Source organism: Syngnathus typhle, linkage group LG4 (assembly GCF_033458585.1).
Source record: "Syngnathus typhle isolate RoL2023-S1 ecotype Sweden linkage group LG4, RoL_Styp_1.0, whole genome shotgun sequence".
Classification (NCBI taxonomy): domain Eukaryota; kingdom Metazoa; phylum Chordata; class Actinopteri; order Syngnathiformes; family Syngnathidae; genus Syngnathus; species Syngnathus typhle.
Window position 1 is genome coordinate 21,281,439 of NC_083741.1, and position 22,881 is coordinate 21,304,319.

Below are 22,881 nucleotides of genomic sequence, written 5' to 3' on the forward strand. Positions count from 1 at the left end.
TACATCTTATATATGGACAAAGTTTTAAAATGGGCCATTCATTGAAGGTGGGCCTTATAATCCGGTACGCCTTATAGTGCGGAAAATACGGTAATAACATCACGTTCTGCCATTTGTGCCATGTGTCACCTGATAAGGAATATTAGCACGTTTAGCACTTGGGTGAATGAATGCTAGCAGGCCGGACGGTGACGGCTAAGTGGAGACATACAGTTAGCCACAAAAAAAAGCCAGACTTCGGTAGTAAAATATCCCTTCAAAGTGTTAAATAGTAATAAAATCAAACAGTTAATCACACAGTTGGACTATATCAACTTTGCATAATAAGATATTGGGCCAATGTGACGCAGATGTTGCCTTTAGTCACACGCGACTCTGTAAATGTCAGCGACTTATCACAAACGACAGTCCAGATGTTCTCGGATGGGACCATTATCATCAGCGTCAACATCGTCAATGCGCAAATAATAATTAAAGCGGCAATCGGGCTCTTCCACCCTCTACGCCCACATTAGAAGAAATTGCCCAAAAAAATAAGTTCATTTTGACCTCTAATTTGTACGATTATACTTAAAACCAAAATGGCTGACTTTCTGTTTTAGACTGGCCATCGATCCACCATTTTAGGGCTAATCCTTAAAATGAAAATGAGATTTACTGTCATTTGTGACTATATTGTAGCTTTTACAGTATCATACTTTAAAGAAGTTACTTCCGTCCTGCTAAACACGAGACCTTCTGGGCTCTAACTGAGCTCCACTGAATGACATTGTGTTCAGCTGTGTTTGTGTGTCAGATGGAAAATAACTGCAAATGACTGGAAAGTTGATTGTTTACTTGTAATACGACTTGTGTGTTGCCATGCATGTAAGTGTGCGAGACCGTTGGGAAACGCAAGAAGAAGTAGAAGAAGAGGTCCTGCTGCAGTCAGGGAAAACATCTGCTCTTCATCAGGCCCGATGAGCCAGCGAGGCCGCGAGCTAGCTGGCGCAGATGGCGCCGAGGTCTCTGCACAATAGGCCTTGCCAACAATCGGCAGCATCGGCAGCCACCCGTACGCCCACCAGCGCGTGCGTACGCACACACATGACTGCCCCAACACACACTCATATTCATGCTTGAAAAGCCAAGAACTTAATGGATAGTGGCATGAACTCCCTCAGACAACTTGTGATCGTAGTTGAGGTCAGTGAGGCAGCATCAAAATTCTTTATTTTTACCCCTGTAATGCCAAGAAATATTTGTTCATATATATATGTATATATATATTTATATTTTAAAAATCAAAATAAAATAATTATTATAATTATTATAATAATTATTATTAATAATTATAAATAATAAAATGTTTTTTATTTTTTTATATGTGTATATATATATATATAGAGTATGTAGTATATATGGGGAAAGAAAACAAAACCACATGCTAATGCCAGAATTATACATTTTCTATATTTTTGAAGACGTAAATTCAAACTCCCAAAGAGTGAGTACGATAGAGGCTGGGAGGGAACAGTCCAGGCGGGATTTGCGCCAAAGTCGCAACAGCCAAAGAACTGGAAAAGTCCCTGAATGATGGCACAAATCCGTACGATGACAAATAAGCTCTTTGAAGTCACACCGCAGCGAATAGGATCTCATTTGGCTATTTTGAAATAAGACGAGGGGGGCTTAGAACTAAAAAAAATAAATAAGAAATAAAGTAGAAAAAAAATGAACTCGGTACTATGTCAGTGCTAGTTTTAGTCGTGGCAAAGCTGCGAGCAAAGAGGCGGACGAGTGCTTATCGAAATAGGAGTGTCACGCCCGTTCATTTTGATCCTTTGCTGCAACAATACTGGCCTTGACAAGGCATCCGAAGGACTAATGCCAACAATAACGTCAGCATCACAATTCTGCATGCGTGCAGGTGCAGGCATAAACTTAGCAAGGCGCAGTGGCGGCTTCAAATTGAAATGGACTTGCGGAGAAATGAGCAATTTCCCAGTGGAAGGATTGCAAAGTTGGCGAGGCCGTCGCCGGCTGACCTGTCATCAATCACCTTGCGGCACAGAGCGAAAGCCGCAAAGGCTGCTGGGAGCCGCAATCGCACTTGGGGACGAAACACCTGAAAGCTCGCACGGCTCAATAGTGCGTTTAATTTGTTCTTTGGCCCAAATCGCTTTCCTTTTCTAATCACTGTGTGCTTAAAAATGTATCATACCACTGACATAGACATGTAAAATAATCATACCAAACACAAAAAAAATCAGGTGAAAAAATTAGCAGTTTTTGTTGTTGTTTTTCATCATCAGAATAATAATTATTATTTAATTTTGTATTTTATTTATTTATAATTTTATTATATATTATATTATTCAATTTTAATTATTTATTTAAAAACTATATAAAAAGTTTTATTCTGGTTTTGTTATAAAACTCCGTTCTCCATTTCGTAACCATCAGCAGCCAACGGCAATCAATTTCCAGCCAACAGGTACCGAGACAACTTGAACTGTAAATTCAATGTTCCGTCTCTCCCGTTAACATGACTCTAGTGTACACCAAGGCTAAATTTCAGATTGGTAGGTTATTATTCTTTTTCTGACTCCACTCGCGGTGCCAAATTTATTTCTGACAGTCTGGCAGCGTCGTTCATGTCATTCACATCCACACGCCCGCAAGCCGGGAAAACATTGAGAACAGAGGAGCTGCAATTTCATGGAGTGTAAAGGGGATTTAAAAGCGGCAAACTGGACTTTGTGCCTTTTTTTTTTCTTTTTTTTTTGTTACTATACGACTATGAGAATGTCACATCAAGCATTATGAAACTGAAAAGATGCTTTTTATTTTTTAATTTAGCCTTAGAAGTCAGTTTAGCAACTTGATATTTGGTCACTGAGTCTATTAAGTAGACGCACTAAATAAGTATCAGGAACCCAAAACATCCAGTCATATTGGTTTAAAGTGGACAATATTCATTTTGTATTTGCTATTTTATAAAAGAAAAAAAATCCAGTAATATTTTTGGGGAGGACAGTTTCACTTGACTATGTAGTATTTGATAGACGGGATAAGTACAGCCACAAATAAGTCTCATAAGTTCACATCCAAAAAGTTGCAGAAAGTCGGCCATTTGTGTTGGGAGCATTTTAGTTTTTTTTGAAAAATGTTTTGACCGATTAAAACAGTCCAAGGACGCCATGCTTGAAAGGACAAAGTGTGTCCGCCATTTTAGTTTTAAACAATTTTAGGGCAAGAGTTGAAGTGGCGGTCCTATATCGTCCCCGCATTTTAAACAAAAACCACATCGGGAGTTACCCGTCCAAAGGCGATTGAAGGAAAACGGCTTGGTCGTAGGAAAAAAAAAAAAAAATCACCGCAGGGAAGTTGTCCTGTGACAAGCCTTCCCCTTGTGACATTTTGGCCAGCCAAACCAAACGTGGAGCTTTATTCTGAATTTTCCAAGCTGCACTCTGAAGTTTTATGACTTATTGTTGGCATTTGGAACTATAAGTTGAAAAGGACAGGGCAGAAAATTGCGAGCAATACATCATGGCCAAACGTCAGGAATGAACCTTTTCTTTTTTGTTCATGAAACACGGCATAGTTTTGATAGCAAACTGCTGTGTTGGCTCACGTTAGTTAATGGATGACTCAATGTCCTAGTTTTCCACTCTTGTGATGATTAACGGGGACATTGTGTCGGTCGACAACAACAACTACACAATGCTTGTGTTGTGATCCCACAGGACATTTGTCTGAATTAATGTGTTCGACTCACACAGTGTTCCTGACCTCAGAGGAGGAACAAGCACTTTTTTTTTTTTTTTTACTAGTACTAATGGTGACTTTGCAGCACTAGCTGACAATTCTTTTCGGTCTATTTATCATGTGACAAGAACAAATACCAAGAGAAGCGATCGTGTGACTCGACTTTGTATGGATTTAGCTTATCATCATCATTTTTGGGCCGAGGGCACGCTGGTGAGAGTGTTGAGGTCACGGGCATAAACCGCAAAAATTGGCCCAGTACTGCCCTTGGGATTTGGCAGGAAAATTCAGCAAGTTTGTATATATTAAATTTGCTGGATATATTTATCATAAGTAGACGCAAATACATGTACTTGGAAAGGAACACGGGAAGTCGGCCATCTTGGTTATTTTGGAAGATCATTCAAATCTTCCCATATAATAGTCACAGGAAGTCGCCCATTTTGGTTTGATGCAGCCATCGTGGTTATTTTGGAAGATCATTCAAATCTGCCCATACAATCGAGGAAGTCAGCCATTTTGGTTTGAAGAAGCCATCTTGGTCACTTTTAAAGATCATTAAAATCTGCCCATATAATAGTCAGAAGAAGTCAGCCATTTCGGTTTGAGGCCGCCATCTTGATTATTTTGAAAGGTTATTCAAATCTGCCCATATAATAGTCACCATTGATTTTCCCTGAGCAGTTGTGTCTCCGTCGCCAAAGCACCTCACCTGCCAGAGACCTTCTCTTTATTCGGCCGGCGTCTTCCCGTCTGGCAGTCATTCAGCTCGCTTCGGAGCTCAATCGTATTAAAAAGGGCAGAAGGTGGCGCAGGAGGTGAGCAGTGACTTTGACAAAGACGCCATGCCGCGCCAACCCACCGTCGCCCCCCCTGTAGCGCTGATCCACACTCGAGCGGGCACCTCGCATAGCGCCGGCGGCTGGCCGTTAAACACACCCCACACGCGGCAAGCGGCTGACATTTCCTCAAGGTTGCTCGCTGATCGCTTACATACTTGGGGAATTGTTGTCAGCGCGTCGAGCGATGGCGATTTGCGGCCCGATTGGTCGTCTGTAATGCAATTCAAATCTATTAGGTCTGTAGCGGCGGAGACCGGGCCGGTGACCTTGAGTGGATGCTTCTCCTGAGGCTGCTTTTAAAAACAAGTCGCCTTGACCTGTCGCTTGTTTGATTAGTCAAAGTTTTTTTTTTTTTTTTTATTGTTAGTGTGAGCATTCAAGGTTGCTGTCCCCTTTGGACTTAGTCCAGATTGAAGTTATTATTGAGACAAGCATATAAAAACAGTGAACCCTCGCTTCTTGCGGGTGTGACAGCTAAACCCTGGCCTGGAAGTCACAAAAAATTCTTCCTGATGCAGACGATGACAATTCGGCGATGGGTTAAATTGCTGAAGTATAGTCCCAACTACTGCTGAGAACTTACTGAGATTATTTATACTTGCCTATCACGAAATAAATAAATTAATTAATTAATTAATTAATTAATAATGTTAATAAATAAAAATAAATGAATACACAAATACTCAACAAATAATTATAAAATATATTTACAAGACCCAGATTTTATGCCGCCCAACCACAATAATAATAAATAATTATTATTATCATTATAAAAGTGAGGAGAATAAAATATAGATATCACTATCAAATATCAGTCAGCTGATATCAACATGTGCAGTGTTGATATCAGTTGACTGATTTTTAAAACTACTTTCTGTCTATGAAGACAACAATGACTAACGTCTAGGAGTTTCTAGGAGTGCTACTGGGCTTTTTTTTTTTTTCTGGGAGCGTGGGGCTAATTCCGTATATTTCCAGAAAGATACAATCAGTATCGGATAGTTTTCCGGCACGTGGAGGCTTTAATCCAGCGCCTTGCCATCGCTCACCACAGGCTCTATAATTGTCTTTATCGATCCCAGCTTTTTACATGTCTGCTGTAAACGGACTCACTTTACCTGTGCACATTTTTCAAAATTAAAAGCTTTTGGGTTTCAAGTTTCCCCAGGTTTTCGCTCTTGATTTCCTCTCACTCAAACCCTCTGAGAGACTTGTCTCCAATGGATTTCTCTTCCCTTCTAAGTAACCCTCAGCTACATAGAGGCTGCCATGCTAATTTGGATAGCAAGTCCAAAAGTGGTGAGTGAGGATCAGGTTAAGAAATCTGTGCAAAAATATGAAAGAGCACAAAAATACTTTGAGTCTTGGTTGCACAAGCGAGGTAACCAATCATACTCCAGCCGCATCACTCTTTTTCTTGACATGAATTATAAAGACACCAGCTCATCTTTTTTTCTTCTTTCTCCTTCAATGCACTTGAATGCTTTGGGGATCGGCTCGCTATTTGTCGTCCCGTCTGTCAGGCACTGTGCCTTTGTTGTGGTCCCTCTATTGCTTCTTAATGCAGGGGAGAGGCACCGTGGTCCACCTGCTGTCTACTACTTGAGGCCATCTACAAAGTACCCAGCGGCTGGCGGCGTTGTCAGGGGGGGACGATAAGAAAAGCGACAGGCTCGGCGGCTTTTTTTTTTCTTCTTCATCTTTTGTTTACAGCGAGCACGGCCTCTTCTCAGGTGATGTGGAGACAAACCGAGGAATGTGAGCCGTTAATAATGAATGGCGGCCAGTTGCGGCTCTTAAGGCAACAGGATGTTCGAGCAGCTTTGAGAGGCTGTGGAGCAGAAACACCACCAGTGCGCTTTAGCCTCCAACTCACTGAACTCTGCACCTCCCGTCTAGGAAAGCAAAGAGACAAAAGTGCAATAACTTGAATGTGACTGTTGCGACTGTTAACCCTAGCTTGGACCAAAAATGTGAAACTTAAAAGCACCAGCAGTCTTTGAATCCCAACCCTGATTTAAAAGCCTACCCCTGTTTTGAAAACCATAACCCTGACTTGAAAGTCAAACCCCAAACCATAACTAGATTCAACTAGTATGTGTGCCAAAATTCAAAATCCTAAGCCTTGTTTGAAACCTTTCCCTTTGTGTCAAATCTATTGAAGCCCCACTTTGCCATTAGTTAGCGTTCTGCATCTTTGCGTTCCCCCTAGTGACCCAGTCAGCCTCCCGAAAGTTAGTTTGTTTGCTCGTTACTTCTCGGTCTTTATTAGCTCTCTTTTTATGCGCCGCCGACATTTTTCATTACACCGCCTCCGATTGCGGCAGACTGGCACGAGCCTCCCGAGTTGTTTCAATATGGATAATGTTCCTCTGGGGTTCCCCACGGTATCGACGTCGGCTGTTGGGATGAATCGGCATCGAGCTAATAGACTTGAGGAGTTTACACGCAGCTCCGTCCTGTTGTTATTGAGCGTTTGATATTGGCGGGAGAGTAAAGTGCTGCAGGAAGTAATAGAGTGTGCTGCCGATGGCTCCCCAGGGCCGCTGGAGGCAATCATCTGGCTAAATGAGAGCGAGAGCGGGAGACAATTGACGGCTGACAAATGGCCGATTTCAAAGTCTTCTTCCAACTTTTCCTCTTTTATTGAGTCACTTTGATTAATTAATTTATTTATCTAGTCGTTACACCTGGCCGCCTCGCTTACCTGAATGAATTGATCAAGCCCAATCCAATCGGGGTAGAGTAGAAAAGTAGAGAGTAGAATTAAAGTCCTCAGAATCCAAATCTGTCTTGAAACCTGACTTTCAAAGCTAAAATCCAAATCTAAAACCCCAACCCTGTCCTGAAAGATGACATCTAAATCCTTCAAAACCCCCAAATTTCAATCCCTACTTTAACACCCTAAAGTGAACGCCTTGTTGTTTTATTAAGTCACTCTCATTTATTTATTAAGCTTCCCATCCTGCTGCTGCTTGGGAGTTTGGAGTCTGGATAGCGATCAGAGCTCTCTGATTCAGATGGAAGCCACAAGGCGGGAATACTTAGCAAGAGTGTGCTCAAGAACTAATTACGAAACTGTCTTGCTCACCCCACCGCACTCCAGCCTCCGAAGGGTGTACGGGGTAGTAGAAGGGGGGGAGGACAGGCGAGGCTAAAGAGGGACATGAGTGAAGTCGTCTTGACATGATAAACGCTACGATGCGGCGGAATGTATCAGATGCGACAGAGGTTGTAAATTACGCGGGTCTCGGTACATTTACGTACATCAAGTGATTGAAGGCCTTTTTTGAGACGTGAACATGTACAAATTCAGATGTTCTCCGATTTAAAACAGAACCAGTCAATAATACGCAAATAAAAAGTTGTTTGGTGCAAGTTTGCGGACATTTTGCGACCCCTCCCACCCTTGAGTCTCTTATCCCAAAACGAGCACGTTTCATAACGATTTGTGACACGGCTGTCTGTCATAAACTTTCAAACTGGGCTTTCATCTGATTTATGGTCGCAGAGATCAGTTTGAAAAAGTCAAATGCGGCCCTTGAATGAATATCACCCAGACCCATTTATTACCCTTCCTGGCCTTTCAATCTCATCTATTATTCATTATACAATCATTTAACCAGGCACGGTGATGACTTCAATGTTTAATGCAGGGCCGTAATCAATACGGTCCGAACGAAGCCCTCTTGAGTGGATGGCGTTCAATTGCATGCAGTTACAGTAAATGATTGGCAAAGTTTAAAAAGTCAAAAAAAAAAAAAGGTCTTTTGACTTCTCAGAAATACTATTGAAATAGTCATTTGGCTTGTCATCTGTTGCTAGGCAGTTTTCATAAGGATTAAATTCAATTGCTTGTTGTTGGGAAATGCAAGATGCAACATCGAAACCTGAACTGAACCCGTCTTGTTGTTCTTAACCCCAAACTTGATAGCCTATCCCTGACCTAAAAAGATATTAAAAATCCATATTTTGTCTTGAACACCTTACCCATGAATGAACCCCAAATCCTGAATTTTAAAGCCCATCATCAAACCCAAACACAGACCTCCCGTTCACCGACTTCTCCCTTCTTTCAAGCCTGAACAGCTTCTATGAAAGTGTTTCGCTGTAATTAAAAATTCAACATCAGTCTTTTGAAGACCAAGAAAACCGGACCGAGGATGCCCCTCTTCTTTTGCCTCACGTCAGATCCGCTTGACCACAATTACCCAACACTGGCGGAGAGGAGGTCACGTGTGAATTTTAATGACAACGGCCTGCCGACGGCACACTCTGGCAATTACAGTTCCCGACTCACACACATACACACATTGTGTTATGAAGAAATAACAGCTCTGATGTGCATCATTAGACAACAGCATTCATTCCCAGTAGCATCTGTGGGCCCATCTGTAATGAACTCACCAATGTCCACCCTTCATTAGAAATGAGCATGAATATATGTGTACGTACACACACACTCAGATATACATAAACGTACCTCTGTATACGCATGTGTATACGTATGTATATGTATGTATAAGTGTATATTTACACTTGTATACTTCATATATATATTTAATATTATTTTTCAATTTTTTAAGTATATTTTATATTATATTTTTATATATATATATATATATATATATATATATATTTTTTTTTATTTTTTTATTTTATATGTTACTTTATATCTATTTTTAATATATCATATATATATATACACACAAAATATGTGTGTACATAACATGTTTGTGTGTGTGTGCGTGCGTGCGTGTGTGTGTGTCCACGGGAGTTTGGTATGAATGACTCTCTGGCGTGCAAGTGTGTAAACACTGGAGGGGAGTGAACTCTGGCAAGTGCCGTTCCCATTTGGCTCAATTAGAGGCTCGAAAGTGAGACAATCAATGACGTTACCCCCTTCCCACCACCAAGTACCCGCTCGCTAAAACACAAAATGGAAATAATCAAAGTCAGTAATCAGATGGCGGCCATTGGACATTGCACAGCCCGGAGGTAAAACTTTTTTAGTATGCACTTTTGTAGTGTTGCAACACGCGAGCAACAAACATATGAATGGTCGAGGGAGAGGCCCGAGTTTTGATCAGCATGCTCGAGAAATGATGTAAAAGAAGGAAGACGTATGAAGATGTTTTTCTTTTCTTTTTTTAATGAACCGAGAGAGGAAAGTCCTTTAAAGTGTACGGGAATGTCAGGAAAATGCTTCACAGTATCCAAAAGAGTTTGAAATAAAGTTAAACCGACACTGGTGAATTCCCAGCAGTTAGTCTCATGCCTTTTTTTTTGTTTTTTTATGCAAGGGCGGGAGGGAGTAGTTTCAAAGAAGGATGTAAAGACAAGGTTGTGGTTTGAAAGTATACTTTCAAGTTTCAAGAAAGGGTCTGGAATTCAATTTTGCTTTCGGCAAAGGGTTCGTGTTTCAAATGACAGTTTCAAGGTTTCAAGTTCGGGCTCGTGTTTAAACCAAGATCTAAAAAATGGTTCCTAGACAGCCTTTAGGTTTTCAAAGTATAGTTTCAAATTATAAATTCAAGACAGATTTATGGTGTCAAGTTAAATAAATTCTGGATTTTTCATTAGTTTTTTGTTTTGACTTTTCCTTTGTTTTTTATTTCAGGTAGATTTGTTTTAAGAACAAGTTTGTTACTTTTTATTAATTATTTTTAATGCTTTGTTATAATTTGCAATTTAAAAGTTGTAGTGTTTTTTTTTTGGATGGATTGTTTATCAAGTGCAAGTTAAAAAAACAAAAAAAACATCAGTCCATTCTTTCAAAACCTGGTATGAAACTAAAACTCCATCTCAAAACCTCAACCCTGTCTTGATACTCCCTTTGAAACTGGCTTCAAGCTTTCAACTTAGCTTGAAACCAGTTTTGAAAAAGAAAAAAAACACTGACTGACTGCTGGGATTTCACCAGTGTCAGATTTAACCTTCCCTCTAACAACACAATGGAGCCATGACCTACTTTTCTTTGCCTAATTCAATTCATCCCAAATTTACCTTGAGGGTAACAAAAGGAAGTGATGGGAAATAAAGGGGAAAGGCGGCGTGAGGTCTCACGGGAGGAAATGGAATGTTGGCTGAGGGGGGTTAGCGGGATGCTGCTCTCGCTCCACAGAGACACAAGCAATAAAAACACAAGTGGGGCGCAGGTAGAGGCAGCGTAGCACTTTATTGTCGTGTTCATCAAACATTAACAATGAGGACAAATGCCGTAGAGAGTAGAGGAAAAAAAAAAAGTGGCGCTGATGAAAAGCCCCCAAATGCGTCTGACAAGGAGTAAATATTGAATTGAAAGATAAACAAGGTGCACGGCCTTCATTATTCAAGCTGACGGGGGGGACGCGATAGCATTGAGAACAACATCCTTTTATCCGTCTGCGCTAGGAGAGGTTGAGGTCAGACGCGCAGCCATGTTGTGTTTGCCGGCGGTCCGGCATGATCACATTATCTCACATTATCGGCCGGCGGAACGACGCGCCGGGGCTCCTTCAGCTTCTGCGTTCAATGGATCCATTATCCGCACGCAAGGCCGCGCGATTCCATAGATGTTCTTAGCGTATTGTTTGTCTTCCTTGTATTGTCTACAAAACAGGAAGATACTTGAATAAGAAAAACTTGAAGTGGAGTTGTGACAGTTTCAAGGTTGGCTTGATAAATTTCATTCTCACGTAATGAACCACAAAGTTGTTTGTCGCTACAAATGTTTAGCTAATTAGCATTAGCGTCAGTCTTCTGTCCAGGGTTGAATCCCCAAAAGTTTGTCCCTTCTTAAAATGTCTATATGAAAGTTTAATTGGCAACAAACAAAAGCAGCCACAAAGCTCAGTGGTCCAAGTTGGCAGCAAACGGAACGCCGGCGTTCCTCCTCTTCATTAGGCCGGCCGCCTCATGCGTGGAGGCCGGCCGCGGCGTGACCTCGGCACGCGCCAGCTTCACCTTTTCGATTGTCGTCATTCTGGGCCATTGTTTTATCGAGCTCGGTGACGCCAACTTTGATGTACTGGCAAGCTATGCCAGGTACAGTGGCCAAGTTGAACTAAAAAAAAAAATGAAGGGGAAAAAGACTCTCAAGCTAAACACTTTATGAATTCAATCTTATAAAATTGCTCCACACAGCTTTAATATTTCATTTTGATTCATCTGAAAAGGACAATCAATAAGATTCTTTGAAAGTATTTCACTTGCCGATTGCTTGTAAAACTCTCGAGTTTATCTTCAAGCCTAAGAGATGATAAAATAATGATTTTTGAAAACTGGAGGAAAACATCACTCGTTACCTTGTTTGCCTTTGAAGACTGTGTCCACGGCTGGTGTGTGTTTTTTTTTTTAATTTTTTTTTGCAGACCCCGACTTGTTTTTCTTATTGACCGTCTTTCTGAATCTTGGCAGCATATTTGGTTGCGGAATGCCTTGTTCCTCTTGAAATTTTCATTTTTCCCATGCACACAATCCGCCTGTGGCATATTTTGGCCCTCTACATGTGAGCAAGGTGCTGAAGTACTATCAGGTTTGAAAAGTAGCCGGCCCGCTACTGACCAAATATTTGATCTTCTACTAGCATTTTGTCTTGAGAGCCAGATTTCATGCAACATTTTTTGGCCTATCATTCTTTAAGAAACTGCTTCAGATGTGTGAAGGATTCCATGTCCAAGACCCTTCAGATTTTATTGTGCTGGTTGCAGCAAATGTAGCCAATTTTTTTTCAGAAAGTTCTTTTCCCATCGCATTAGCTTTTAACAATTTCTACCAAGTTTCTGCATAATTCCTGGTGAAAAAGCAATGCTTTCCTCTCACCACCCGCTATAAAAAAGAACAAAGAGGAAGGTTTGCATGCTAAGGCCCAGCATCGGAGGAACGGTGCTGAACGAAGAAAAAAAAATAGAGTAGAAATGTGTTAAAATGTCTTGTTAAAAAGTGTGAGCGGCCCAGCATGACAGCCAAAACCGCTTCTGACAAGGCGATGTGAAAAAGTCAACCGGCGGAGTCGGATCGCTTTTGAAAAATCCTGAGGAATAATTTAGCAAGGAGGCTCGTCACGCACGCCGGAGCTCAACAAGCGTGAATGCATTCTGCATCCTTAAACAGACCCAAAAAAAAAATGCAAAAAGACAAAAGTTAAGACAGCCGCTGATGATATTCATATTAAACACACAAGCTTTTTTTATTTTTTATTTATTCAGTTTTTTTATTTTACTGATTTTCATTCATATTTTGTATTTTATTTCATTTTTAAATTAATTTTGTTGCAATTCATTCAATGTTAGCTTTTTTATTTTAATTTTTATTCATTCCTTTATTTTGACTTTACTGATTTCCATTCAGATTTTATGCTTTTTTATTTTTAAATTCATTTTGTTGTAATTCATTCAATGTTAGCGTGTATTTTAGTCTTACTCATTTTGCACTTATTTGTCACTTCATTTGAATAACTTCTTATTGCCAATATATATTATTATAGTTTCCTGACAGTTATATTGATGACAACCCTGATCATTATTCTGCAGACATCCTTAAAATATGGAAACATGGAAATATGATGAGCCATTAGCAATGTCTTCCCATAAACGATGCCAAAGCGCTTGTCATTATCAGCGGATTTACACGGCCAAACAGCAATTTCTCCTGCCCTCTTTTCTTTCACTTCTCTTTCCAATGTGACTGAGGAGAAGCAGAATAGATTGTGACAGCCAGCGAGGGTCGCGACCACCCTCCAACCCCCGCCACCGCCCGCCCATTTCTGGCCAATAGGCATGACTTATTTGCAGGGCTGGCGCGAGGTGAAGGGGGGGGGGGAGTGGGATATTGACAGGATCATTTGCATGTCTGCCAAGTGGCAAGCAGGAGAGCGACTGAAAATAAAGTGATATGGAAAAGATGGGATGTGATGGCTTCTATAATTCCCGTTTGGTTGAAGGTGCGGCGGAGAAACGATCGCCGTCTGGCCTGCGTCTGGTGCCAGTTTTGTCTCGCATTTCCTGTGTTGGGGAGAAGCGGTTCGAAAGATGACTTACGAAAAGAGTTAGAAAAGTTTTATGACCGGCATCAAAATCCTTGCTTCTTTCCGCGCACTGAACAAAGCAAATAGCTCAGGAGTTCCTCCTATATAATATTTATTTATTTCTTTATTTATTCTTTTTTTTTTAATTAATTTATTTATATTTATATATATTTATATATTTATTTATATTCGTATATTTATTTTATTTTCCTTTTTTTAAATCCAGATTCCATCTCAATGTAATGACTTCTTGCGTCGTCCCAAGCACCACCTCGATGTTGGTATTTACAATCTCATCAGACTAGCATTAAAACGACTCACAGCAACACGCATGTAACGTCGTCTACGTGACGACTCAGGTGGCCGAGGGCCGATGCACTTTTTTATGCGGCCGCTGTAAAGCTGGCAAGCGCCCGTTTGCTTTATCGCTTTTGTAAGCTTTCTCAGAAAGTATGGCCGAGCATAAACATAAACGACTTTGTGCCTTTATTGCTTTTCAAAGTCGTTTGGTGGCGCCCAGGTTTTACATGAGGTGCAGTAATCCAGCTATTGACCCCCGCGAGTCGATACCATCATATTTCAATTAAGGCAGTTGGCAGCACTTTGCCGGGGCTTGAGGGAATCTACATTTACATGCTTGGGAGTTGAGCTAATGATGGTAATGCACATACATTATGTGTCTTGGCAACCCGACTGCAAAAAGACTTTGGTAGCAGTTCATGGTCTGATGAGGATGTACATACGACGTACTATTTATCTCAGGGGTCAGTTTGCGAACGAACAAAACATTGTCATAATGCATTTATTTTTGTGGTGTCCAACGTGGGGCATCAAGCCGCGCAAGCTAGGCCATATTTGGAAGTAACAGGGGGGCTTCTCCAGCTAGTTGGTGTATTGCTGCTAGCACTCTGAAGTCAGCAATGCTCAGATTGGATGCGCCCCCTGTGATGCAACACCCGAATTGAACAATTTTCGGAACGTGCCCAACTTGCACGTTGTACCATAACGTAACACAGCATTTTGTCTTCAAGGCTTCATAAAGCATGAATGGGAAAAGGAAATACACACATAGGGTTACTGTGATGGGAGTGTGACTGCCCGTGTGATTGACAAACTGCAGGCGGCGCCCCCCGCAGGCTCAGCCAAATAAACGTATGTTGGCTGAAAGGTGAATGCGCCTCTTTGTGATTTCTGGCCTTTGTCACTCATTGGGAGCCTCCGAGGCGGTCCGGCTTTTCTTTTTTAATGGTTTATCGATGCAGCCCGAAGCCCCTGACTGTGTGCGATTGTGTGTGTGGATATGAGCAAGAAATAATGTAAGCTGTGTATGTGTGTGACGAGGCTGACAGAAGAAGGGAGTGGAAAAGGAGAGGGGGAGCCCGAAGGAAATAAAACCACATAAAGACGACATGATCAGCTCATCTTACAATAAGAGGCGCAGACTTTGTGTGTGTGTGGGGGGGGGGGGGTGGAGTGAGTGTGTGTCTGTGTGCTTCAATGCAACTATCTCACTCGTCTTTCTTGCACAGCAGACTCTGGCTTGGCTCGCTTTAAAGGAGGCAAAATTCATTGGCGCATCGCTGAAAGATTCTTGTGGCTATTTGTGTTAATTCAGCGAAGGCTGAGCCGGTCAAACTTGTGCTCCAGGGTCAGATTTGATTTTTAAAGCGACAGATGGGCTGCATAATTCACAGATCAGTTTAAAATAATAATAATAATAGTAATAAATTCTTATTTTATTTGAATTATTTTATAATTGGTTGCATTAGGTTTTTAACTTATTTCTTTTATTACTTCTAATAAATTATGGTTATTTAATGAGATGATTTTGATAAAAAAAAAAAAAAACAACACCCCCTTCTACATCTCGTTTTAATTTTAAAATCTTCGGCAAAACACACATGCTTCTCCTTACAAACACAAACCTTCACTTGACAGCATATCCCAAAATTTTAAACCCATCTTGAAATCCCAATTTGAAACTCAATCCCTTGTTTGAAACCCTAACCCTACCTTAAAACCCTATCCCTTGTTTGAAACCGTACCTCAAATAAAAACCCTGAATGGACTTGTAATTTCCATTCACGCTTTCCTAGGGATTAACCTCCTTCTTAAGATATTGTTTGTTTTCCTCCTTAATACACCATCTTCTGCCCGCCAGCTTTTTTTCCCCCTCCAAAACGAGTGTCACAAAAAAAACAAGAAAGACAAACAATGCCATGGCTCAACACACAATTAAAGCACACCAAAGCGATTCACTGATGATATTTTTGCTTCCCGACTCATAATGGGGGGGCTGTGAAACATGAGAAGCGGTACACTGCCATCTGCTGAGTGCAAAGTGAGCAAAGGGTTGCACACATTTGGTTCTGACACCAATACTCGGGAATATTATTCAATATCTAGTTCCATGAAGAACTAACATTTTCTTGAGTTCAAACCTTCTGAAAAAGCAGCCTTGGATGATTCATCCCTGAGTGCTTGCCATTCTTAAGGCCACACTGACATCTCAGCATGAACTTTATGTCAGCATTGTGTCACGCAGGCGATACACGTTTGTCACGGCCGCCAGCAATGAAAGCCTTTTGCCGATGAATCGGTGATCTCGATAGAGACTGAACGTCTTTTATAGTCATGAACCCGGGAGTCCTTGCAAACTTTTTCAAAATGGAACTTTAGCGAGTCTGTAACTGACCTTTTTCGGATATCCTTAGTTGTCTTCGAAGTCGTCCGGCTAGAACGAGTCCACTCCTCTTTCACGGGTGGCCAACAAATAAAATTATTAGAATTTTGCACACATGTCAACTTGAATGGCAGCGTACAAAGCTGAGCTGACTGGAGTGCAACAAACAACCGGTGTGGTAAATCAAGCCAACACATTAATTTCACACAATCCAATTAACGGGGATGATTGATGCCCCAGTTGACGTCCTTTGCTTGTTCTCTTGAGTCTGCCCTTGCCTACGGTGTAATGGAATATTGGGCTGATAAACACTTGAGGTGGTGATAAGTCATAAATAAGGACGGATCAAGTCTTGACCTTCAACTTTCAATCCAGTCTCAGTTATTGGGGAAAAACGAAGTTGAGTGAAATAAGTCCTTGGCTTTAGCAAGTCAAAAGTATATACGTGTCTAAATTAAATTCTATAATATAATATAATGTAATATAATATAATATCATATCATATATTTAATATATATTATATACATATATATTTATTTATTTTATTATTTTTAAATATTACAGCTGTTCAGCCAAGCAAGTCCCAAGTCTGAAAATTGGTGATCTATGTCAAGTTATGTGACTTGAATCTCCCGCTAATACTGACCATCAACACCTTATCAGCCTCCGCCACCACAGCAGATGACAACGACAGCTGACTTATGCGAAAGGCGAGGGGCTATCTGCAGGCTTAGCAGGGGGACAGGTACCATTTAACACCATACAGCCCCAGGAGCATCGCCCTCCCCCCACCCCTTCCATCTACTCTTCATTGCTGCAGAATGCGGCCACATTACGAGCCAAAGGAAAGCGATTGGATCACAAATTAAAACCCTTTCAACCCAAGCAGATGGCATAGGGGGGGTCGGGGCGGGATGCTGGGAAAATGAAGAACACAAGAGAGCATTGTCGCGCTGGCGTGCTGGTGTCAAACCAACGACGGCGACACGATATGGAGACAAGGTCACGGAAGAAAGATAGAGGCCGGCGATACGCCTGCCGGCTCGCTCGCTCGGCTTTGATGGCTCTTCACGTCATCTTGTTATCGGTGATTATTACAGCAGCTTGGTCGTTATAGTCTGCGGCCACATAAGCATACATAGTACAAATACTTTGTTGCTGCAATAAAAAAAGATTTTTTCGGATGATACTTTTAAGACTGTCCAACAACATGACGGATTGAAGCCTTCCTGATGAATTCCAACAATCGCACAAATAAGACGAAAGGGTCAGATGTACATAAAGTGGTTACCGTGGGCAACGCTATTAGGGCGCCGAGAACACTGGCGAGATAATGAAAAGAATATTGATTTAATGATTTAATGCAGCTGGAAGACATGTTCCACCACCAGCGGCATGCCGGCTGATATCATTATTACACATCGATGCTCATCACGATTCCACCTGAATATTAACTATAAGCAGCCATAAAAGAAGGAGTCATAACTTGGACTTTAATGACCAGCTGACCTTGTACAACGCAGTCCTATATTCACCATGCTCATTTTGCAGATGCTGTGGTGAAAATTTGGTAGCTGCCAAAAATTTGATGCCATGTGGCTTTTGGGGACGGCCTTGTCTATTTCAGTTATTAGAGTTTTATTGTTTTATAGTGAGGCGCAGTCATGTCCTCTGCTGATGCATCGATGAAAATTCAAATGATTCACCATTTAGCGTCGTCCAGCTGTCTTTTACACATGGTTCTAATTTAGTTGCGATTGGATAAAAATCTAGGATAACTTTCTCGCTGAAGGTCACCTAGTTATGGCATATAGGTCGCTAAATGAGCACTTCAAGCCAAATTTGCAGACTACAGATGCCTTTTCACACGCCTTTTAGACTCGAGTCAACTCGAGTCGCAGTTTTGAGTCAAGCAATACAACTGATTCATGAAGCAATTTTGAAGCTTCGTTAGCACATCACTACAAAATGCCCAAATAAATGTGTTGGATTTTTTAAAATTTAACTCAAGCACATTTATTTAAAATTTTTACATTTTTAACTTACACTATACAATATTATAAAGATACATAGAACAATACAACTGGTTCATGAAGCAATTTTGAAGCTTAGTTATGGCATCACTACAAAATGTCAATAAAATCAATGTATTTAAGTGAAAATTTTAAAATACACTATACCCTATTATAAAGATGAATCAATTTGACGGATAGAAAAATTCATTTTAAAATTCAGTATGGGGTGTGCACACCAGTGTAGAAATAAATCAGTGTCACTATACTTGCTGGATTAGTGCTGTCCAATGTGTGTAGCGTTATTAATCTTTGATATCACAAATGAGATTTGATTTAATCTCTTGCACACAGGAAGTCCTTTTCCCCCTCGCTTTCACTTCAGAGGCTTTGGGAGATCTGACGCTCGTCTCCTCTGTCACTGTGGCTATACTGTCTTTATTTTCTATTTCAAAAATGAAACGCCGAGGCAGATGAGTCATGAGGGGCATTCGGGAGGAAAACGTGTATCCACCGTCCCCCAATTGTACAAAGATCCCAGGCTAAGTTTGACATTTGTTCAAAGGGCCTTTCTACCGACTGATACAATATATATATCTTGCTTCTCAAGTTTAATTAAAGCTGCAAGCGGAACTGAACAGAACCTCGGACACTCTTTCTTTCTAACTTTGGTCGCTGCTGCTGCAAACTAACATTTTTGACTTTGAGTTCAAAGTTCTGTTATGATAGAAATGCCCACTCCATTTCTCGTTTCATTTTTTTTCCCACGTTCTCTGAAGGATTAATTGTCACGTAGCGGCACATGGAAGCAAAAAAAAAAAGAAACTTTGTTGTACTTGTAAACTGCAGCATTAATTATATAATTATTTGTTTTGTTTTTGTTTTTTCTTAATGGAAGATTAAGTGGAGAGAACATCGAAAGTTCCTGCTCATAAAATAAATGTGCAATAGCTAAAGGGCACCGAAGATGAAGTCACCATTTTAGATGGTGGAATAGTTTTCTTTGCAAATATTTGAACCTGATCGTTTTCGATGATAGCACGACTGGGAATAAAAACAACATTCCTTTCCGAAGCAGCTGGAGCTGACGGTAATACACTGTACAAATCAAGTGCAACAAACTGGGTCATAGATAAAGGTGCTTGATTTCTTAATGCGGCTAGAGAGTCAAAGACGGCAAACTGGGCTCCAAATGATGTCGCAGCCTCATTAGTACGTTCACGGCATGATGCCAAAATATTCTCGCTACCTTCCGTGCGGCATTACCAATGTGAAATATCAAGTTACAGTTAATTATTATTATTTTATTGAATGAGCTTTATCTGTGAAGTATGACTGATTTGCTTTTTTTATGAAATAGAGAAAAATATTGGCGGAATCCACCATTAAATTTATGCTGATTCATGACGTTAAATTGCAGTTATTTCCTTCAATGGCTAATTTGCCAATTTATTTTAATTTACAGTGTAAATTTACACATTTACCATAAATTAGCAGATTACAGTGTGATGCATTGAGAATTTCGGGTGGAAGGTTTAGCTCTAATCATTTAAAATGTTAAAAATTCACCTTGAAAATATGGCCGTGATATAATCGGATACTCATAAAGTGATCCCATTCAGATTTTCATGTTTCATAATTATGGAGGGGGAGATCAAATATGTCATTATTTTAACAATAATAGTTGTTTTTAATCAGGAAAACCACTCCACCTCATTTGTTGAGGGGCAGTGGCAGGAAGGGGAGGGGCTATCGTTGAATAAAACTTTAAAATCGTCAGCCATTAACGTTTAACAATAGCAAAGTTAACGACGCCGTAAATTTAATCCCTAACGCTCTCGTCACCCGCCGTTTTGTCGAGAGCCTTATTAAGCAGACTTGTAAAAAATTAGCGGTCGACCATCCCGCCGCCATCAGGCACAAAATGGCTTCCGAAATTTCACGCAGGGCACTTCATCTTCATTCATTAGTCGTTCGGCTGAACCGTGAATGTTGGCCGCCCGCTTTTAGGGCTGTCATTGTAATTGGGACAAATAAAGTCTTTTTAAAACACGTGGCCTAATCTTCATAAAATAAAAATTAGAAGATGTATATTTTTGTTTACAGCCTCAGCTCGAGGGTATCCCCTGCAGGCGTGATGCTAAAGGAGCAGACAAGTTGTCAAATGATTTTCCAAATTCCCCCCATCTCGTAAAGAAGTGCCACTATTTTTGTCGACGCTAGCGGCGCTTTAATTGCAGCCGATATGTGCAATTGCGTCTCGGCATCTTTTTTTTTTTTTGCCATACCGTCATCGCCCCGAGTTGTGTGTAAAAAAAAAAAAAAAATGAATAGATGAAGACCCGCCCCTCAACCACACTTCACAAGCCGATTCATCTTTGTAAGCACGCATGATTTTTTCAGTACTCATTGATCCCATACGAAATGTGTTATTTCCTCAAATCGTGGCTCCTATCACAAATCATCACTTCCTTTACACCAATTTTCTCACCTCCCTAATGGCTTTTATTCCAAGCCAATGACGCCGAAAATGTCAAACTGTGTCAATTATGACGCAAACAACAAACACGTGACGTTAGCATTACCACAAAACCCGAAACCTTAGCTTTGAACCCTTAATTCAAACCTACTTTGAAAACAAATCACATCTGAAACCCTAACTTAGAACTTTCTCGAAATATTAACTCTCTTCAATACTCGTAATTGTCATTAATGACGCAGGATCTCGTCGACGGGTATTCTCGTCAACTTATTTTTGTTTTATTAACGGGTAAATTAGACTTCCGGCCATCTCTCCACTTAAAATCAAATCTATAGAGCATTGGAGTTATTGATCTACAAAACCTGAATAAAGAATTTAGTTTGAAATTCTAAGCCTGAATCAGATTTGTAACCCTGACCCTGTTTTAATTTGCAGAGAAAAACATTCGGAAAATATCAGTTTATCAAAAAAGGAGGTACATGATTAGCACGAGTGCTAGTTTTCACATGGCAAATGCACCATTTTGAATGTTGAGCATGTCTAAAAGCCCCCCACAGATCCATGAATCCGCCGTCTTTGTGGGAGCTCAGGTGCTGCTGCTGGTGGCTTGGCTCCAGCCCTGTTCAAACGCATCCACGAGTTCTTCTTGAATGCTTCGCTTTATGTCTCCCCGCCGCCTCATTTGGCTGCAGGGCGGCAGCTCGCTTGTTGCCCTTCGCCATTGCCTGTGTCCAATTCCATCACTGGCACCATCAGAACCGATTTTTTTTTTACGTCGTTTCTGCCGCAAATCTTTCTCCCTCCCGTCTCTGAGTGCTTCTCTCCAGATGGTGGGTGACAGCTGTAAAGGCTCGTGGCAAGGCTTTGACCCGCCCCGCGCCAACCCTTCGCCACCTGGCCCTCGCAACCCGCCGCCTACTTGCCGGCCTTTTCGACAGGCCCGGTTTTCGTCGCTCTCTGAGGCTGATGTTGGCGAGCCGATAACAGCCTCTTTTATGTGTCGCTTTGCGGCACAAAAGGAGGCTCGCCATTGATCAAATACCAGCAGCTCAACAGGCTGCTTAGCTTTTCTTTTTTTTTTTTTAACGACTGCACCAGCCGAGGGAACACATGGAAGAGGGAGTTGGACGATTCAAGTATCAGGCCTCGACTGTCACTTTGTTTCCAGGCTGGAAAGAGCTGGAAAACGTTGCTGTCTGGAGCTTACAAAATGTGTGTCTTTGAAGCGTGTCAGCGGCAAGAAGGAACATGTGGTACATTTCTCTGCCAGTAGGGGGCCTAAATAGCTAGCAGTGTTGGGAAAATGAAGCTTCAAGAGGCTTCGTGAACCAGTTTTTGTATTTTGGACTTCTCTAAATGGCTCAACTGAGTTCAAGGGGTTGAAACTCCAATCCTGCCTTGAAGCCCTACTATGAACCCTTGACTTTTGAGACCCTAACTCGAAAGACTAATATTTTTTTAAACCCGCTGGTGATCGGCTCCAAGATCTCGTTTGCCTAAAGCCTATTTAAAATGCTTTCTCAAACTCTAATACCGCCTCGAAAACCTGCTTTTAAAAAACACAATTGTCTTGAAACCCGGATTTTAAAACCTAACCCAAGTTTGAAACCTGAAAATCAGAGCTTCGCTTGCCCATTTTCAAGATGCTCAAATTGATGGTAAAAAATGTGTCGCTTGGAAAGTCAACAAAATCTGCCTCTTCTACATTTCAGTCTCCAAACTTGTTCAGTCATCCTGAAGGTAACCTTCCATGTTGTCTCTCCTGCTTCTCAGCATTTTGGTGGCAGCAGTCCCTTGCCGCCATGTCAACGCCACTGCGCCTTGGCTCACCCGGGCTGTCACCTGTCAGTCAAACACCCAGCAGCGCCCATGACCCTCCTTGTCCTTGGACTTGACGAGCCGATGGAAGTTTTCCAGCACGCTTAATTTTGTTTTCAGCCCAAATGCTCTTCCCTCACTTGTCGATGTGACTCAAAAAGCAGGACTAAAATAACACAAGGACGCGTATACGCCCACATCCCGCAGCAATAATTGCAGAATATCAGAGCCGATTCACGGCCTTGGCGCAAGAGCCTCTTCTGGGCCCATTGGTGGACTTTGAA